Below are 21,969 nucleotides of genomic sequence, written 5' to 3'. Positions count from 1 at the left end.
TTCTGGATCTACCACTCAAATACTCTTGGATTGCCGTTGACACATTCCCTACATTCAGATCCTTCCTGATCCCATGTTTTACAACCTTCCCTACTGATGTTTTGAGGACATGGGTTCAAGTAACAAATCAGTGTGAACTTGGTGAGTATTCAAGGAAGACAGTGCCTTGAATATGACTAAATACAGGCTCTACTGCGTGAGTTATGTGGAGACAAAACAAGCTAACAAGCTTTCTTTCCTGATCTCCTATTATGGTGAGCAAGGGTCAGAGGAAGTCCTATTTTAAATTCTATGCAGGACTCACTTTCATTCACTGAGAAGGAAGCAATCATGGTATTAGAAGAGTTTTTCCTATGGAACTGCATTCCCTAGGTTCCAGAATGCCTTATCCATACCTTGTTAAGGGTGTGTGTGGGAAGAAAGAGAGAGTGTGTGTGTCAGACAGAGAGAGTTAGGAGACAAAGACAGAAAACAACCATGTTCTGTGGAGGGTGGGGGATCCCTGCAGGAAGTGTCTGTGCTCTGTGTCTGGAGTCACTTCCTTCCCCATCTGGGGCCACTTATCTACAGGCACGCTCAGCCATCCACAGGTCTGTGACTCACTGGGCAGTCCAAGGGGCCCTGGACTTTGGGTGACTCGGCACCAAGTGATCTTATTGTGAACCACACTGACAGCTGAGAAAAAGCAGCACTGGGGGCACAGAGATTCCCTCCTGGGGATCTGAGAAACAAGACTGGGGACAGCCGAGTAGTTGCTGAGTCATAGAAGGAAGAACTGAGAGCTCTAATTCCTGGAGATGGGAGTATGGGAGCAATGACTTCTGAACATGACTTCTTCGTAGCATCCTGAGTTGATGTTATGGGCCTGCTGAAAAGCAGCAATGCTCTTGTCATCTGACCAGTCCTTCTCTAACCTCAGATAGAGTGACTTGGGGCTTTTGTTTTGTGTTTGTGACTAATCTCCTGCTTTCTGCTCACTCTTGCCATGGTTTTCCAGACCCCCCCAGGATTGGTGGCTTAGCCCTGGATTCTGAGATTAGCAGTTGCTGTATGTTATCCTGGCCAGGCTCCTGTCCCTGTGTTCTGCCAGTCTCTCCAGACATCCTCCACTTATATAACTTCTGATGAAAATGCAGAAGATTAATTAACAACCCTTGCCAGGTATCAAACTCTGACTAGGGGACTGACATATTTGCTGTTTAATGTAATTTTTTTCTTATAACTTTCCTCTGAGACTTGTCTCACTATCTGCTTTACAGGTTAAGTATCAGAGGTTACTCCTTGGGTAGGTCACATGGATGCCCATCTTTGCTCTGGTTTTATTCACCTTTATCCTACATCTATGAACTGTGCTTTCCTTGTCATTCTGCAGAACTGGGGATAATAATACACTCAGGATTGTTTGAAGGATTAAGTTAAAGGTAGATACTGAATAAGCAACCATTTCTTTATTTCATCTAATGCTGATCTCTTCTTAGAGAACCTGACTCACTGGCATAATTTGGGTGTGGTACATGTCTAGTACAGCACCAGGACCAATGATAAGTTGCACTAAATATTGAATGGAAAAATTAATGGATCATCAATGGAAGCATTAAAATTCCATTTAGGGTTTGCAAAAATCTGGACACCATCCTATCCCCCCAAGCATTGCTACTCTTGACTGCCCACTCTTTGTGTCTGTAACCTGAATATCAGATATGCTTTTTTGCTACCTTTCTCATCAGTTTCAGCTAAACTTCTTCAGCTCATCACCACCTGTCCACAGAACATGCTTCCCTGTGTTGCATGTAGTCTGTGTATCTCAGGGTTTCCTGTATTGCTGATACCTTTATCTTCTAAGCCACAATCCTGGACTAAGAAGACTGAACAAGAGAGATGTTTTCAGTTGAGCGAGTGGTCCTGAAAGGGCAAGTCTATGCTTAGATGGAGGCAACACTCCACTGCAGTGTAGTTAGCTCTGGGATAAGACCACCTGCTGGATCAGCACAGTTCCAAATAATTAAGCAATCTGCTGAGAGCCTGGAGTTTGGAATCATAGAAAAAAGCTTTGGATAGGAGTAGAAGTCAGAAGTCTATAGATGCTTTTCACCTAGCCAGCAGTTCCATTAGGAAATTCATTTTAGTGTTTTGGAGGGATGAGAATTTTAGTTCAGTCATGGACACATCCAGCCATTTCTCTGGCCTCAGTTAGCAGATTCAAAGGAAGCTCAGAAGGAAAAACCCAGGACCCTGGGTCATCTGAATGCACTAGGCACAATTGAAGACATGGCAGGAAGAGGACATCTGGGTCCCTGTTCCAACTATGTTGAACATTTATTAAGGCTCACAAGAAGGATGTTTAAGACAAAACATGCCCCTAGACCTTGTTCTATCTCTAAAATTGAGATTCTTGGGAAAAAGGTGAAAATAGTCTACCAAAGATGATCCCTAAAGTACAGAAGAATGTATGACCTAGAAATTCTAAACTCTCAAAGCCCTCTTGTCCCACAGGGGGACAGCTTAATGACCAGCTGGAAACTCAGCTCTGCCCCAGACTCTATGATCAATTCCATTTCTGGTCAGGGAGAATGTAGGAAGCCTTTGGTATCAGTTCGTGAGGTTAACATCAAGTCAGCTATGTTCTGTCACCTACTTTGACCTTATACTCTGGAATCTGGTAAGTATATTCTTGCCTGATGTTTTTGGATCAGGCCTCATCTCATGACAAGGCTGTTCCAGACCATCAGCTTTACCTTACTCTTGCACTCCTGAGCTCCTCCTGCCTCTACATTTCCAGGACTGGAATCTTGCCTTGTTGTTACAAGAACTTACAGGAATCAAGCCTAATGTGGATATTTAGCTTTCCCAGTGCTGAAATCTAGGACAACCTGTTCTAATGCATTACATTAGCCAGGATTTGCACATTTTCCCTGCCATAACTCTACTTAGAGCGTTGTTTGCTCCTGATCATAAAAGAGTGGAGTTGGGCAGATTAACCCATCTTTGCCCAACATTTTCCATGTGTGTAGAGTTTTGCTGTGTGGGTGAAATCTGTGAAGGAAGCAGGGTAGCCAGCAGTCCCAGGGGTATCACCAAGCATGAAAGAGATTCCCACCTCTACTTCTAACAGAAACCCATCAACCATTTCGAAAAGCCCGGCTTCCAGTGCCGCATGTGTTCATTTACATCAGCCTTCCAAAACCTTGGTACTACACCATATGCCTTCATTTCAAAGAACTAGCCAATTAAGTTTCTTAAACTGCTGTGAAGCAATAAAAATTTCCCTAAACAATAACTATACAAAGGATCACTTCCAAGACTGAGATTTTGTTATTTCATTTCAGGCATTCTAAATTAAGCCCCAGAGAAACATTTTATTGCTAATAAATAATTGCTTTTTGTAATATGCATTATTGCTGAGATAATAGGCTATATAAATATCTATTCATGTTATTGTAACTGGGAAAAAAGACCTGCGAATACTACTCTGTGCCCCAGTACTGAGAAAAAAACAAATGTTAATTTTCATGCTGTCATGTTTGGTTTAAATTATCTATTCTAAAATATAGACATGTATTCACTTTCAATATAATGAATTCATTTGTTAGTCAGACACATTTGATTTTTATCAAATTTCTTTCTAAAACAACTTTATATGACAGGACACAGATGAACGAAACAGTCCATGACTTAGAAGGATAAATAATATACTGACATTCACTAAAAGAGAGAGTTAGTGAAGCCCTGCGTTTTGAAACTGGGCCTTTATTATAAACTTTAAAATTTATATCTTGAAAATACTAAAAAACGTAGTGCAAATTCTTACCTAATGAGCTATATTGCAGAATGTGTTGATTTTTTTAAAATTCTGAATCTTCTAGATATACGCCAATTTTAGCAAACACTATCAGTTCCTCAGTTGGAGACTCACAGTTTCTTACTGACTTCGTTTGATATGAGTTTTTAATACAAAAGAAAAGATTGCTAAAACTTTTTCTCCTGTGTTTCTAAAGCTTACTTTAAGAAAGGCATTCATTCCAAAATGAATGAGAGTAGCATGAGGATCGTGAAATAGTTGCTTTGGGAGAATTTAAAGCTACTTTAAACCTTCATTTTTAGTTTTATAATTAAGCACTTTTAAGGCTATGTAACTGAGTAGGAATTAATGGAGAGTGAATTGGCCATTAATAATCAATAAAAAGAATAAAGAGAAAGTGATTTAACAAAATGATTTTAAATTTAAGCTCACACTTGACCTGACAGTAGCCAGTCTAGTGAAATCATTGTGGCTAAGGTATAAATGTCTACTAACTAAAAAGGAAGCACAATATTAACTATGTTCTAGAAATTGTGATGTTAATTTTAAAAGGATCTTGAGTTTGCTGAACTTTGTGAGTATGGAGCTAGAAAAGCATTAACATGTAGAAAAATTACCCTATACGTTTTGGGATTTCTTTTCATACTACAGAGTATTTTGGTTTCAGTAACTGATTAATGCTTGCCCTAAAGTAGCCAGGACTTGAGGAAACAATATCCCAGAGAAAAGGGATATTGAAAGAACCTCAAAATTTTATATCAACTTCCTGTGTAAGGGATTTAGGGAATCTTAAGCTGTGAAGGATAAAATCTGGGAAAGTAAGAAGAAGCAAGTGAAGCATAGAGTGCATTTTTTTTACTATCTCATGGTGCTTGAGAGAAAAATGTTAGATTTCAGAAGTTGTCAAAGGAGGGGGACAAATATCTGGGCTTTTCCTTAGGATTCCTGGAAGCCACACACCCCTCCTTAATTTTCTTCATTTGTTCAAAAATGAGACAAAAATTCTAATATTGCCACTGTTATTGAACATTGTAATAGAGATCCTAGCCAGTATGATAAGACAAGAATAAGGAAGAATGATCAAAAAAAGAAGGAATAAATAAAACTATCATTATGCTTTGAAAAATTAAAATAATGTTTAAAATATTGCTATTTACAAGTGTATTTAGTAAAGATAGTAGATAAAAGATCAATACCAATATCTTTTGAGGCTGGGAGTATAGTTTAGTGGTAAAGCTCTTACCTAGCTTGTGTGAGGCTTTGGTTGGATCCTGAACAGTGCAACAACAATAACAACAACAATAAAATGGAAGAAAGAGAGAAAGAAAGTAAAGAAAGAAAGAAAACTTGTATTTCTATATACTAGCAACAAAACAATTTAAAATGAAAAATTAAATTTACCATATACCATTTATAATGGCATCAAAATTGTCAGATATTTACCATTGCATCTCATGAGAAATATATAATACTTCTATGCAGAAAGTCATAAAACAAGGAAATAAGTTGCAGAATACCTCAATAAATTTGTAAGACAAATTGTTAAGATGTCAAGTTTCCACAAGTTGATCTATAGACTAATAGACTAAATGTACTTTTTTTGACAGTACTGAAGTTTGAACTGAGGGCCTCACTTTTGGTATGAGGAACTCTACCACTTGAGCCACACCCTCAACCCATTTTTTCTCTTTTGGTGGTAGTAGGACTTGAACTCAGGAACTTCACACTTGCAAAGCAGGCTGTCTACTGCTTGAGCTACAGCTCCAGTTCATTTTTAATCTGATTATTTTTGGAGATAGGCTGTTATGAACTATTTTCCTTGGCTGGTCTTGAACTGTCATCCTCCTGATCTTAGCCTTCCAAAGAGGCTAGGATTACAGGCATGAGCCACCAGCAAACATTAAGTAAATGTACTTTCAATAAAAATGTCAGCAGACCTTTTTGGGTAGGAGGGAAATGTAAATCAAAAGGGTGATTCTAAAATTTATATGGAAATATAAAAGCCCTGAAATGGCCAAAATAATCTTGAGGAAAAGCCAATATGAAAAAGTTATACAACTGTATGTCAATATTAATTATAAGATGATAATTATAAATTCAGTGTGTTACTTGCACAAGGAGAGACAAATGAGAAATGAAACATAACAAAAAGTCTGTAAACACGTACAAATATAGAATCATTTATTTGTGACCAAGATGATAGCAATCTGCAATGAAGAACAGATAGTCTCTCATTTGTGATGGTGGATCAAGTGAATATCCACATTGAAAAAAAGACATCATACTCAAAACTAATTGCAGGCAGACTGTATTTAAAAGTGAAAGGCAAAACCAAAAGCTTCTGGAATAAAACACAGGAAATAAGTCTTCACACTTTGGGATTAGAGGAAGATTTAGAAAGTACTGAACACAATGGTTTAATAAAACATAATACTCAAATAAACACACATAACTAGGACTAAGCAAAATTAAGTAATGCTTTGACTAATAAGACTAAGAGAATGAAAAGGCAAGCCAAGAAGAGGAAGATGATGTCTGCAATACATATAACCGAGAAAAGGATACATAAATGTGTTAACAAACTGCTAGCAAAAAACAGAGATGGCCAATACATAAATGGCAAAGTATGTAAACAGGTTCTTCACAAGCGCAGATACACAAATGGCAAGAACACACATGAACAGATGCTCAGGACCATATAAACATAAACTTAAATCATAAGTTACTAGTACACATCCACCAGAACAGCTACAATTAAAAAGACCCAAAGTACAAGGTTTTGGTAAGATTGTAGACCAACTGGAAATCTCTTAGACAGCTGGTGAATATGAATGAGTAAAAGCCACTTTGGAAAACTGACATCAACAAAAGCAGAACACACTTAAACTCTCAATCCAGCAATTTCACCTCTTGAACACATTAGTTAAATTGATAAACACCTAGCGAGAATGATTAACAAAATTGACTTGAGATATTATCATAATGGCTTAGGTATCATTATTTCATTGTGGAAAACAGCGTGTTTTGTGAAAAAAATTGAAAATTGAGATAAATTGGACAGATTTCTAGGAAACCACAACTTTTCAAAATTCACATAAGAATAAATATAAAATCAGAAAAGTCCTGTAATTAAGTAAAGGTGCTGAAACTATAATGTAAAATTTTCCCACAAAGAAGACTCTATGTCCATTATGGCATCACCAGTGAATTCTATCAAACATTTTTATTATTTTTAGCAGTTGATAGAATTAAGAAAGAATCCATCTGAACTTTTTTGGTGCTAGCACTCTCTTTTAAGGTAAATGGCACTGTGACCTTGAACAGAAGAAAAGGAATTTGGCCCTAGAATAAAGAATAATTAATTATATGGTCATCATAATATGAACACTGTTGACTGATTTCCAATGTTAGGGTGAATATATAAACAAATCTGGAAATACTTAACTATGGGGCAAAATGTGCATAGCATTAGCTTTGGCAACCTAACCTAAGATCTACCAAAGGTAAAATTGAAGTCTCAGGAAAGGATAGGGACAATAATTTCATGTTGCAAGGCAAAGAATCAAGAAACACTGTTGAAAGTTGGAGAAACAGAAGTTTAGATCTAGTATGGTAATTCACAAAGGTACTAACAAAAGGAAGGACAGAAACAGCTCAAACTATCAAGTGCTGAGAGAGCAAGGAAAGGAGATAAAATAGTATGAATGTGCTAGGTCTTTGTCATAGCAGAAGTTCAGTGGAGAGAAACTAAGACCATACTATATTGGTTAGTAACACAGAGTTAATGCCAGAAAAATTAAAAGCAGAAATAGTTAAAATTGCTTGCCTCTGATGAGTAAGACTACAGCTAGGAAAAAGGAATATTGGAGGGCCATTCATTTTTATTATTTGCACTTACTCTGCTATGTTTTTTTTAAATGTATGACTATATTATAATAAAATGTTTTCAAATGAAAAAATGTTGGGTTGTCAGTATAATAAATAGAAAGAAAAACTGAAGAAATAGTAATTTATATCCAAAATTCAGTATTTGAAGACAAAAGATATCACAAATCAAATTAGAAAAGAAGGAATTTTAAGATAAATGACACTGAAGCAATTATTATCTACTGGAATATACTTGCATCATACCATGATGCTAAATAATTCCAGGTGTCTAATCAAGTAAAGGAAACAATACAACACAGAAAAACTAGAAGAAAACAAATGTATTTTCTTACTTCTTTTTGGAGAAGGAGTTTCCAAGCATAGATACAAAATTTTTCTCCAAGGGAATATTTGATAATGCAAAAACTGAAAGACTTTCTTTCAAGTAGACCAAATCCAGTCTAAATTAGATTGAAGGGAAATAGCTAACTGTGGAAACAGGTACAGCAATAAGAAAAAGGACTGCTATATTGATAACATACCAGTGTGTGATAATAATGAGAATAAAAATTAAGGAATTATTTTCAAACTTGAAAGTTTAGGATTAAATAAGAACTCTCCCAGAATCTTAGGACCCTGGGAGTACAGCTTGAAACTTTGTAGAATGCATTTGTCAGTATGTATTATGAACTTAGGTCTATAATTTTTAACCTAGAAATTTTGAAAACTGGTCTTTGGGGGAAAATCAAATTCTAATGAAATTTGATATATTTTTAAAAACTAAAATGCTTAAAATGGGAGATGGTTACTACAATGGTCATATCCATGCAGCCAGCATTTATTGGGTATTTATTATGTGCCAGGAACTGGTCCAGGCCTTGGAAATAAATCAACGAATGAACAGACAAAACTCTTATTGAGGTTAAGAATATTTGATGATGGAAGAAAACACTCAAGATAAGCAGAAACTTAAAACCTCAATTGCATAAAACTATATGTGAAGGGAAGAGAAATACATCAAAGTTTTTAACAGTGTATTACTTTTCAGGGGAGGATGGTTGATGTTTACTTTCCTACTGGTACTCATTCAGTATTTTCCAACTTTTTTTTTTTACCATAAGCATGTATTAGCAATATTAGTAATTACAAAAAGATATAAATAAATATATATGTATATATACTTACAAGATGGTCATGAAAGTTAAATGAAATAAAGTAGAGCCAAGAGCCTGTAACCCTAACTTTTTGGGAAGCTGAGATCACAAGGATCATGGTTTGAGGTCAGCTGGACAAATAGTTTGCAAGAAGCCATCTCCAAAATAACCAGAGCAAAATAGACTGGGGGTGTGGCTCAGAAATAGAGCACTTGCTTTGCAAGATCAGAGCCCAATCCCACCAAAAGAAGAAGAAGGAGAAGAAATAAAGTCTAAATGCTTGGTAGATTTTTCATAGATGTTGACTTTCCTTTCCTTTCCAATCTCAGGACTGATTTTGTACCCTTCTGTTCTCCATCTTTATTCTGGATGGCTTGGTCTGTTGCCATCACATCTTTTGCATTTCTTTGTAGTAAGTATATTTTAACTTTTAGGCAAAATTGCCATGCTTCTTATTAAATGTGTTGCCTATTATTTTTATATATGTATTATGAAGTTAAGTCTATATTTAAATAATCAAACTCATAGGAGAGAGCTCGTTAAGCAGAAGTTCTTGCTACAGAATCTCAAATCATTCTGTGGAAGGAGGTGCTGTCTTTGCCATGGAAATTGATCAGTGCTGTGTTTCTCTGGTTACTATTTTCCTTTATTAATGTTAAAAAATCCTCCAGATATAGCCTCCTAAACAAAAGCAAGGAGATATTCTGATCTCCAGTGACATGAGTTTATCACTGGCATTTTCCAGGCTGCTATTCTTCTCCTACTGTGTCTTATTGGATGCATTCACATCCATTGTACAATTACATGCATGGCAGAAACTTGCCATTGTGGAATATGCCACATATGGGAGTCTTTTCTAAAGCTAGATAGTGTTTAGACTATTGCTTGTAGATTACTTGTATATATGAAGTGTAGGAAGTAGAACCACTCTGTTCTGGATCTAAACCAGTTCCTTGAGATTTTGCTTTATCACAAGCACTTAAGGATGTGGATCATGTTGCAGTCTGGAAATTCTTGATTCAATCAGTTTTCCTTCTCACCTCATCACCTGCTGGTAATTTTAATGAAGAACTGACAGGGACCTTGGGAGGGAGTAACAAGGGTCCAGAGGGATAATACTGCATTTACTTACTGGTTAGGAAATTGGGACACAGGCTGAGAGCAGTTGAAGTAATGGTGATAGAAATGTACTAAGTACTACTACAAACAGAGCAGGTCCTGGCCCAGCACAGAAGGTGGGCAAAATAGTGGTTTTGAAGGGAATCTCAAACAATCACTAGAATGGGCATTAAGAGTTGTAATAGCTAAACTTGACCAAGTACAATGTGTCAGTGTGTTGACTGTTTTACATGAACTAACTGTCTTAATCCACAGAAATCTCTAAGATGTGGGATGCTATCATTATCCCCAAATTTTTCCCATATTTACTGAGTCAGCTTTTGCCTCCAGTCCCTCCTTTCTCTTTACAGCTATAAGCAGAGTTGGCCTTTCTGACAGGAGTTGTTCAGCAGCATTCAAGGACAACCATTGTCAAGATTTACCTATTGACATGTGAACTACACTTTTGAGAGAGACCATGATGGGGAAACCATCAGACAGCCAGAGCGATTTGCTAATATAGCAAAATGTGCAGTAGTGATTTTTTCAAAACTGTGAATGTATAGTACATATCTTTACTTAGATGTATGATGTATACCTTTATTATTCTTTGTCTTTTCTTAACCAACCAATACTATTTTCTTTACGTGTATTTTGTACACTGTTAAATTTGCTTTAGGTAATACCTAAAATGAACACCATGTTTTAAAAAAATGTGGCATGCTGTTGTCATTCCACTGAATTAGGTGTAATTTTTCACACACATTAACTGGAGTTAGACTTACATAGGGCAAAATCTTATATTAACTTCTGCCCCCAAAATGGAAGGGAATAAAAAATCATTAAAAATCACAACAAAATGCAATGAAGTATTTTATTAAGTGTTTGAACTTTCTGGATGTGAAATCAAATCAATATCATGAGCATGGTATTTTGTTTACATTTTAATCTTTATTAGTTTTCCATAGAGAGAATATATACATTACAGGAGACAGATTACAAGAAACAATTTTGAAAAACGAAAAGATTCATAGTAGCATAATACCCATAATAGCAAAAAGTTGAAAGTAACTCAAATGCCCATCGGCAAAGCACTAAATAAAATTTACAGTATATTCACAAAGTAGAATATTCCACAGAATTTTTAAAGTACCAACTATTATTAGGTGTAACAAAATCAATGGATTTCATAGGCACAATGTTGAGAGAAGGAAACAGAAACAAAAGGTTATATACGTTGTGTTCCCACTTATATGAAGTTGAAGTACAGGCAAAACCAGGCTAGACTGATGAGTCAGGTGTGCTCCACCCTTACTCTAATTATCACTGTTTGGAAATCAGCAGCCAGCCTAAGTTAGCTTCTTTTGTAAGTGATTCGCCTCATTTCTCTGGCTACTTTTATGATCTTGTTTTTCTTTGGTTTTATTGTAACTTTTCAAAAATTCATCTGGGGTGGTGGTATTCATTGGATTTCATTGAAGAATTGATGTCTTTTAATAGCTCTGAAAATGTTTTTCCTTGAATAGTGGTTCATATCTTCTGAATCTTGTATCTTGTCACCGTGGGACACATGTCATGCCTTCTCACTGTATCCCCCTTACCTCTAACTTCTCTTTACATTTCTGTATATGGAAACATGTCTGGGTCTGATATTTTCCGTATCTGTAGTATTTGTGAGTTCGTGTCTGTTTCTGATGTTTCTGGTGAATTTCATCCATTATGTCTTCTTTTATTGAGTGTTTTTAGAATTTTGTCTGATTATTCTGTAAAGTTATTGTTTTGGCTTCTTTGAGTTGAAGTTGAGTTCCTCCAGAGAGATTTGTTCTTGCTTTAGTGTCACTAACTGCAACTTAAAATTCAGCCTGAGATTTCTGTACTACTAGGTAGTATGAACTCAGACTTGTGCTCACACATTCTCAGGGAGAGACAGGGATCTTTTGTGCCTATTCCCAGTTCAAAGTGGAGACAGGCAAGTTTCCCTTCAGTCCTTTTCTGAATATCAGGGTTTGCTTCTCATTCATTCTTATTCTGGGGCTGTAGTTTTTAGAGTTCCAGATAGTTAGGGACTTTCTTACTATATTACTCCCTCAGAGAAGACCTAAGCTTCTGTTCTGTGCTCTGAAGCCTGTGTAGACAGTATCTCCAGGGTTCAGCCACACCGGCAGGGTGTAAGTGGGATTTGGAATTCGCCTGCCTCCCGGGATTCCTGTTTCCACTTCCTTAGGACCTGTTCATTCCTTAACTTAGTGCCAGCTCAGTAATGCGTTCAACTTAGTGAGGCTGTTTTTCAATACTAATGTAGTTTTTCACGTTAATAAGGAGGATGGTTCAGAGTTATCTTGTCTACCATACTTTCCTGAAAATGAGGTCCAAAACCTGCTACACAAAGGATGATTGTTTTCTGTTAAGCCTGAAGTGTCTATACTTCTATGAGCTATAGAAGTTATTATTTGCTAGCAAAAGAAATGATTCTTTTCCACTTAACAACAGAACTTAATCAGTCAAGTGACCGAGACTTATTTGGGGGATCTTTGAGTGGTAGTCTTACCTACATTACATCTTTACATTTTTAAATCAGTCCAAACATCCTTCAGTATTTCCATTGCTGGAACAGTGGGCAGCTTGGAATGGGTTTCATAATGCAGTCATTCTTCCAAATGCACGACATGGCACTGGTCCGAGCACTTGTCACCACCTACAAAATGAACAAAATGAGGCCAAATTCTACTGTAGCCTTCTGACCTGTGGGAAAGTGACTTGTTGATTTATAGGGATAGATGAAGACCATTAAAGTTATTGTTCAAGTTTGTTCTGTAAATTATCTTTCCTCTTCCTACTCCCTCCTGCTCCTGTTTTCCACAGTATATCACATTTTCATAAAAGTCACTGCTTTGGAAATTCCATTTCTAAATCAATAACAGCATTCGTAAGTGGAGAAAGATGAAGCAGCACATCCAAGAGAGTTATTTTCCAATACTGGAATTTTCTTTTTTTATAAGGAATCTATCTAAACCGTTATCCTATAGGTATAAGTCTGACAGGCAAGCAGGTTAAAATAAATATTTTATGATATTTCTCTTTAAGTGCAAAACAGGAAGTAATTAATGTTGATGGTATTCTTTTAAATATTTTTCCTTGCCAGGTGTGCTGGAGTATACTTGTAATCCCACCACTTAGAAAGCAGACGCAGGAGGATCATATGTTTGAAGCTACCCTGGGCTATGTAATGAGACCCTGTTTCAAAAAAAATTACTAAAAATAAGCATTTATTGACTAGTATTTGTAAGTATTAATTCTTTTTAAAATAAATTTTTATTAAGTTATATTCATTATACAGAGAGGATTCATAGTGACCATTCCAATTAGGCTTTCTATTGTGCATTAGTTACATCATCCCCATCATCTCCCCATCTCAATCCCCTCCCCGCCCCACTTAAAGCAATTGCATGAGGTTCCTTTGTTCTACTTCATACAGGTATATGAAGTCCATCAACCCTATACCCTCACCTTAATCTCTTTCATTCCCCTTCCCCTCCCACTAGCACTCCCCCACACATACTGTACCTGTTTTACAGTCCTGTCATTCTTTATACCTGTGAACTCACTACCAACACACTACTTATAACTTATATTGTAGCCCATCCAAAGGGCTGTGTTACAGTGAGGTTCTATTATATTCAGTGCTCCATAAGCAATATTAAAAGAAAACAAATGCTGCTAAGTAAATTCAGCCTAATATTCTGAAGCTTGCAGAAAAGTCTTCAGTTGGAAAAGACAACTCTCATATAGGCATCCTTTAAGTATATCCTCAATGGAAATAGACTCATGATCTCTCTGGAATGTGACTTCTCCCTGTTTATCTGTACTTGCATGCACATTCAACAAGGTAAGGTTATGACTTAAATTCTGGTTTGGGCAGAATAGTAAGCCTAGCTTTCTCTTTACTTTGGAAATGATCATAAAATTATTATGTAGGACAAGTGTCTAAGCTTTCAACATTGACTATCTACTTTTCAGACGAGTACAAAATTCCCAGCACATAAAAGTGATTAACGTTTGAAGGCATGGAAATGCTTACTACCCTGATATGATTATTACACACTGTATACATGTATTGAATAACCATAATATACCCCATAAAGATGTATGAATATTATGTCTCAATTTTTTTAAAAAAAGAAAACAGAATGAAAGACAATGCCCCTTCTGCAGCTCAGGAGTCAGTGAATTTTCCACATTTGACTCAGTTTACCAGTAGGGACTAAATAGTAATGACTGAGTTCTCAGGAGTGAGAATACTACTAAGAATAAGCATTTAGTGATTATCTATTTACCCCATTCATAAATATTCCTCTTTATCATTACAACAGTCATAAGAGGCAGCTGTTATTATCCTCATCTTACAAAGGAGGAATGCAAGCAAGAGAGGTTTTGAGAATGTGTAATTTGTAATGTTAGGATGGAAAAGACCCCTCCATCCACCTTCTGTCCATTGAAGGAATCCCCTTCCAGTTCCCCAGACAGTTAACCTTTTAGGCTCAGCTGAAAACCTTTTAAAGGCAAGATACTTCGACACATGTAGGAATCTCCTAGTGGGTGCAGGTGAGGTACTTCTGGCAGAATGCTGCAGTGGGTAGGGCATAACATGCTGGTGGCCTTGCTCAGTGGGCTGTTGGGACAGGAAGGAGCCTGGCTTTAGTTCCTCTCACTCCACCCTCCAGAGATGAAAAGGGTATCATGGACTAAGTTGTTTTTCAGCTGGTGTCATGATTTTTTATTAAACTTTCAACCAGACACTGAAAGAACTCAGATCCTTGTGAGCTCTTCCCAGGGAGGGAAGGTAATGATTGGGCAGGACAAGTTTCCAACACCAATCAGTATGGGATTGGACCTGACTGGTTGTAATGCTCTCTGAAGTACTAAACACGCTAGTCCTCTGCCTGCCCACTCCCAACCTGCCCCACCCGCCTGGACCTAGTAACTGGCCTCCTGGCCAGGAACCACCTGTCATTATTCACCATCCCCTGGCTCAGTGCCTGCAAGCTCTAAAGTAGTCACTTACACGTGGGTACCCTGGGGAAGCTGAGTCACACTAATGATCAGGAACTAAACTCCTCTCTTCCCGATGTTTGAGTTTTTTTTCAGGTGTGGTCATCCAGTCCCTCTCAGACATATGTCATTTCAGAGCTGAGGCACTATGGAGATTCACCATAAGGCAATAATCACAGAGAAAAAAATAAAAATGTCTTGATTAAAAGTGCTAAGGAACTCTCCACATTCAATCTGCTTTCCACGAGTCTTTTAGGTATTTCAATCTTCCATGGCAAGCAAGCTTTCCTGCAGTATTGGGCAGTGGAGCCAGGGTCTCCACTCAGACCTAGTTTACCCTAAAGGATGGAGCATTTTGAGTATATCAGGATGTTTTACTGCTGTGGGCACAGAGCCCTAGTATTTGTCTGTAACATAAACTAGAAATCAAAGCCCTAAAAATGTTTTTTTTTTTTTTTTTTTTTTTTACCTCCGAGCAAGACTGTATAGCTGGTATGTACTAGGACAGAGCTTCTGGGGGAACTTCTCTTTCCATCTCCCAGGTTGGCTTACCAATTATGTCTGCACATGATATCATCCTAGATAACAGCTTTGCCTTCCATTAGAAAAAGCTGCCAGGTGTTTCTTTGAAGACAACCTAATTTGTAAACTACTTGCCAAAGCTAATCTCAGAGCAGCTTGCCAAAAACCAGTGGTAAAGGAATGGTTGATACACATGTTTTAGTTACTTTAATGTTTCGGAAAATAAGTTTGGCATCACCATTTGAACCAATTTTCCAAAAATGGGAGTTCCAGACACAGCAAAACTATGCCAAAAATCATGCAATCATTTGAAGATAGAAACAGGTCACATTTGAGCAGTTTGCTGTGAATAGCAGTTCTTTTGGCACATGAGTTAGTCGTGGAAGTGGGTCAATGCAATGAGGTAAACGACTGCTCAGAACTTAATTATGACCATCAAGGGATAATTATTTGATGAGGGAGGAATTTTGGGAAGCTTGAAGAAAGGTGATCAGTCATCTTACATTTTATAATAGCAATGAACTGGATGTGGTGTACAAAGAAAGAAGCTGCTATAGTTTGGATCTGAAATGTCCCCAAAATGTGTTAAAGCCTTGGTCCCAGCAATTGGAGGAGGTGGAAATTTTAAGTGATGGAGCCTAGGGGAAGTCTTTAGGTTACTGGGGGCATGTTTTCAAAAGGAATTGTGGGACCTGGACTCTTCCTCTTTTCCTTCCTGGTCATTAAGAAAGCAGCTTTGCTCTGCCCAGTGCTTCCCTGTGATATGCTGCCTCACCACGGGTCCAAAGGCAATGGGCCAACTGATTATGGGCCAAAGACTCCAAAACTGTGAGCCACAATAAACCTTTTCTCTTTTTAAGTTTATTATCTTAAGTGCTTGTTACCATGATGGGAAGCTGACTAACATACAAGCCACCCCTGAGAACAGGATAGGAAGACAGAACCTGGGGGCTGACCAGTAACAGGAGAGCAGGTACATCAGCAGCTCCCAGGGAGAGGCTGGTGATGAGGCCATAGAGCTTAAGAGCTCAGGGAGCATCCTAAGAGGGGGAAACTTGAAAACTTGGAGTGTTAGTGGGTCCGTCCACAAGTCAGGCTCCAGACCCTGAGGGCAGGGCCAACTCCATCCCATAAGTAGGGACACTTGGATGGGTTCCAGGACAGACATGTACGTATGAGGCCCAAATAGTCAAGGGGTGCCCATTGGTCAAGGGGTACAGAGGCCTAGAGCATAAATATATTCTGAAAAAGTTGCCCAGAGGCAGCAGATACACCCATGATCGTGAACACCATTGATTTCCAGGACACTGGGGAGTCAGGTTGACTCAAGGTGGGGGCTTGTGTAAGGTTATGCTATTGCCTGAACCACTCCCCAGTGGGGTTGCAGGGTTTCGAGTGGGAGCTATGCAGCTTCCAGTACTGAAATGAAATGGGTCAGTTGAAGGAGTCAAAAATCAGGTATATTGTTACAGAGGAAAAAATGCTGGTCACAGATGATGTGATGATGTTTAGGATTGGAAACACTGAGGAAAGCAAGTTGAATGTTACTCAGAAAAAGCACTCAGAAAAAGCACTCGAGACCATATTGTTACTTATGTAACTTTAGGAAAGTCATTTAGTCTCTGTCTGCCACTTTCCCCATGTGTAAAGTAAATAAGAATGATGACCATGTGTGGTTTAAAAGGTTTTGTCGTTCGCTCAACTGAGATAACATATGTGAAAGTAAGCTGAGAGTCCGATAATGTTATTATAAGTGTTACTTGTTCCTTAGTACCTAGAAAGAAAGAGAAGGGAAAGAGCTTCATGGAAGTCAGATCACACATGAGGTCCTAAGTTCAATCTCCATTACCATTCCCCCCAAAAATGTGACATTCACTGACTGTAACAAAGTAGGTAAAATAATAATATGGGAGTCCATACTCACATAAACAGTCAACAATTAGGCAAAGCTCTTCCTTAATAATAAAGTAGCAATCAATATAGAATGAAAGATGAATGACCCTTAAGATTTTGTGATTGGCATCACCTTGTGTCTCAATACGAAGGACAGCTTAAGGTTGACAACTTCCAACATTCCATGTTTCTTTCTTTTCTCTTTGGACTCAGCTAAAGTTTAACTGTTAAAATGAAGACAGAAAAAATTCTTATTTTAGCCATAGCAAAGAGAACTTGAAATCCCATAATTTTAATATATGCTGTATGCTCAGATCTTGGTTTCTAAATATCATTGTCCACTAAGAGGAATCAGGATTCCTTGGAGAAATAGTTGGATCACAGTATAGGACAAGGAAAGTATACACACACTTGGCGTATCATTGGGTCAGAAAGTCAGGAAGTATTCAAAAAATGAAGGAGATTTGTCAAAGAGACACAATAAAGCTTGATGTAGCCAAATGTTTTAGGCATTAAAATATATGAGCTGAGGCAAGTGTGCACACCTATAATCCCAGCTACCTGAGTGGTGGAGGTAGGAGGATCATGGTCCAAGGCCTGCACAGGCAAAAGTGTGAAACCCTATCTGAAAAACACAACTAAAAGGCAAAAGGACTGGGGACATGATTCAAATGGTAGAGTACTTGCCTAGCAAGCACCAGGCCCTGAATTCAATCCCAGTAATCACCCTCCCCCAAAAAGACACAATGATGTTCACAAACTGTAACACAGCGAGCAAAATAATAATATGTGAGTCCATAGTCAAGTGTGAAGCAAAACTCTTGTTTAATGAAGTACCAATTAATCAATATGATGAGTGATGGGGTGAGTAAAGTCACCATTTTACAATAATCATAGTAGTAAGTGATTCAAGCAAAATCATCAATGAATGCCTGAACTAATGGGCTAAAGTTTGTTGAGAAAGAGGATATTTATATAAGCTAAGAAAATTTCCCCAGGAATTGTGTATTAATTACAAAGGGGGCAGTAATCATTTGACAGTGGAAAATTCTAGTGGATGCCACCTTAATGAGGGCATCAAACTGAACATGCCCCATGTCCAATTCACCAGAAAGTCAGAGGGACTCTACCTTTAAAACATATTCAACCAAGCCAGCCACAGTAGTGCACATCTATAATCCAAGCACTAGGGAAGCTCATGCAGGAGGCCAGCCTGGGCAACATAGGGAAACCCAGTTTCAAAAAACAAACGCAAAACATATTTGGCCAATCTGCCTTCATCTCTTGAAGACACGTTGCAGTTCAACTCCTCCAGGTGTCCCTGTACCTGCAGTCTACTGTCAGCACACCAGCCCGTGGCTCCTATTACAGAGTGAGCCAGATAAAGTGTCCCCTTTTAGCAGCATCTGCTCCAGTCCCCTTCTCACACAGAACCAAAGCCAAAGTCTTCACAATGGCCAAAGACTTTGGGGTATGGCCCCATGTCTCCACCTCCCATGACCTTGCGTACTTTCCATTGACCTCCTTTCTGTTTCTTGAAGGCATTGCATGCTCCAGCTGCATCTACTTGCTCCTCCTGCCTGGGACAGAAAGCCTCCCTCCAAATACCCACAGAGCCCGCCCCCTTGTCTCCTCCACAGGTAATCTCTTCAGTGACGCTCTCCCCAGATACTATTTAAAACCAAGATGTTAAGAAGAAGAGGAGGATAAAGAAATGGAAGAATTGCAGGAAGAAAAGGAATGTGAAAAACCACAAGGGGATGAGGAAGAGGAGGAGGAAGAAGAGGTGGAAGAAGAAGAGGTAGAAGAGGCAGAGAATGAGGGAGAAGAAGCAAAAACTGCAGATCCAATGAAGGATGATGGAGCTGTAAGTCAAGCAAGCAGCTTAGAACAAAAAGTAAGCGAGAACGTTGAGCAAGTTGCTGAAGAAAAAACAAATGAAGCCTAATCATTTTCTAGAAGGAAAATAAATTCTAATTGATCATGAAGTTTGTTCTATATTATCCATGCTTTTCATGGAAACACAGTACCCTATACTGTGATTCCTGTCACTACTGTGTAAAGTCAGAACTAAAAAAAAAAAAAAAAAAAAAAAAAAAAAAAAAATACAAAAATATTGAGGAGGGGAGCGGGAGGGGGTGGAGTGGGTGGTAAGGGAGGGGGTGGGGGCAGGGGGGAGAAATGAACCAAGCCTTGTATGCACATATGAATAATAAAAGAAAAATGAAAAAAAAAAATACAAAATATAAAAAAAAAAACACTCACAAATAAAAATAAGAACAAGAGGAGGATAAAGAAATGGAAGAATAAAACCAAGATGTTATCTGTTTCCTGGCTGTGGTGAAGACCACCGCAATGAACATGGGAATGCATGTCTCTCCCCAACACACTGACTGTTTCTTTCAGATGCATACCCAGTAGTGGGATAGCTGGATCAGATGATCTATTTCTAATTTTTTGGGGAACCTCCATTCTATTTTTCACAATGACAGTACCAATTTGCATTCCCACTAATAAAGTATCACAGTTCCCTTCATTTCACATTCTTGCTAAATAGTCATTATCCTTTATCTTACACAGAAATTATGAGATATATAAAATATACACATACCCATGCAATGGAGTATTAAAAAGGAAATCAAGGCTGGGTGTAGTGATGCACTCATGTAATCCCAGCTACATGAGAGGCAGGGAATAGGAGGATCATGGCTTGAGACCAGTCTGGGCAAAAGTTAGAGACCTTATCTCAAAAATAAGGCAGATAGAATAGAGTGTGCCTGAGACCCTATCTGAAAAACTAAAAGCAAAAAGTACTGGGGGTGCGACTCAAGTGGTAGAGTACTTGGAAGTTGCAAGGCCCTGAATTTAATCTAGTACTACTATTAAAGAAAAAAAAGCAGTTGACGACATGGATGAACCTGCAGGATATAATACTAACTGAAATAAGCCAGACTATATGAGTACACTTACATGTAGAATCTTAAAAAGTCAAATACAGAGAAACAAAGAATGGCAACGTAGTTACAAGGGGTGGGGAGGAGGAGAAAGGGGGCCATGTCAGCGAAAGAGTGCATGGCTGCAGTTATGTACGTTGAGAAAATCTGGAAATCCACGTGTGGGGTGATGCCCACAGTCAGTAATGCTGCATTACACACGGGAAGTTTGCTAAGAGTAGATTTCAGGTGTTCTTACCAACACACACACACAGAGGTAACTATGTGACGAGACAGAAATGTTAGTGCTTGATTGTAGTGATCATTCCACTTTGTGCAGGTGTATCAAAGCATCACGTGCACCTCAGATTACCATCTGCCCTCCAAAGCTGAGGGTGTCGCACCTGCGGATTCAACCAACTGCGAACTGAAAATCTTTTGTAAATTGTGGCTGTATTGATCATGTAAAGACTTTTTTCTTGTCATTCCTCAAGCAATCCAGCCTGATAACTGTTGACATAGACTTGGACTGGGGTAGGTGTTATAAGTAATCTAGAGATGATTTAAGCTATACAGGAAGTGTGGGCTGTATGCAAATGCTGCACCATTTTATGTCAGAGACCTGAGCGTGTGAGCCTTGGGGAATGCATGGAAGAACCAATCCCCGGTGGATACTCGGGGAAAATTGTGTATAACTTTTACTAATAAATAAATGAGTAAGTATAAAATTGAGACTTTTGTGTGCTCCCAAGCTGGTGATCTCTGTAGTCTTCTCGAGTTTTCTCTGTATATGCTAATACTTTCTTACTTACACGATTATTTACTTGTGATAATTGTCTGTATCCCACACTCTTGGTTAATCGTGGGAAAACAGACATTACAGTCTAGCAGACACACAATCCACATTTGTTGCGTGTTGAGGGAATCTGAATCCTCTATATACTAATAAAGTACTTATCTAGACCTCCAGTTCTTCAGAACCTGACAAGTTAGTAGGCACAGTAAGGCAGACACAGAGAGGACCAAGCTTAGCATTGAGTGCTAATTCTTGGTATCCTTTTTGAAACCCCAACATGAGTTAGGAGAGGGAGGCATTCTGAGCTGTGGTGAGAAGGGCATTCTAGAGGAATAGGGCTGGCTTGAGCAGGCAGTTGGGACTCCAGGAGGAAGGGCAGGAGCTCTGGAGACTGCAGGAGTGGGGTCTCAGAGCACATGCCAGCCAGAGAGTGGAAAGGTTTGTTGGTTCTCGAATTCCTCATCAAGTCATCATCCTACTCAGTCTTTCCTAGGCAGAGCTGTCTGTCTTAATTTGCATCCCTCAGGAGCACACCAGAGACAAGGAGTTGAGGTTGGTGGCATGGTGGGGGTAATCCCAGGCTTGCAGCAGGAGACAGGAGAAGGAGACCAGGAAGGGAAGGAAGCTGATCCTCTATAGACAAGGGCAAGAGATGACAGCATCACCCGACAATCCTAGAGGGGAACAAATCTCAGAGTGCACTCCCAGGAAGCTGAGAGATCTCTTCCTCTCCCGCTCTTCCTTTGCAAAGTGCTGTTGGGCTGAAGGACATCAATTCCCTAGCAACTCTCGCCTGTCCCATGGAAGGCCCAAGGGACAGCCATGAGGCAGAGAGTCCCAGGTGAGCAGGAGGAAGCT

At 38.6% G+C, this 21,969-nt stretch overlaps 1 long non-coding RNA gene across 1 annotated transcript; it reads left to right on the top strand.

The window, feature by feature from the left end:
• Positions 1-11,252: 11,252 nt before the first annotated feature.
• LOC141417458 (uncharacterized) lies at positions 11,253-19,479 on the top strand. The gene is made up of 3 exons (XR_012442020.1): positions 11,253-11,284; positions 13,061-13,200; positions 19,023-19,479. It is a non-coding gene; the product is annotated as an uncharacterized lncRNA (long non-coding RNA).
• Positions 19,480-21,969: the final 2,490 nt, after the last annotated feature.

This window comes from Castor canadensis, chromosome 15, assembly GCF_047511655.1.
Source record: "Castor canadensis chromosome 15, mCasCan1.hap1v2, whole genome shotgun sequence".
NCBI classification, from domain to species: Eukaryota; Metazoa; Chordata; class Mammalia; order Rodentia; family Castoridae; genus Castor; species Castor canadensis.
This window is presented reverse-complemented; position numbering and strand designations above follow the sequence as displayed.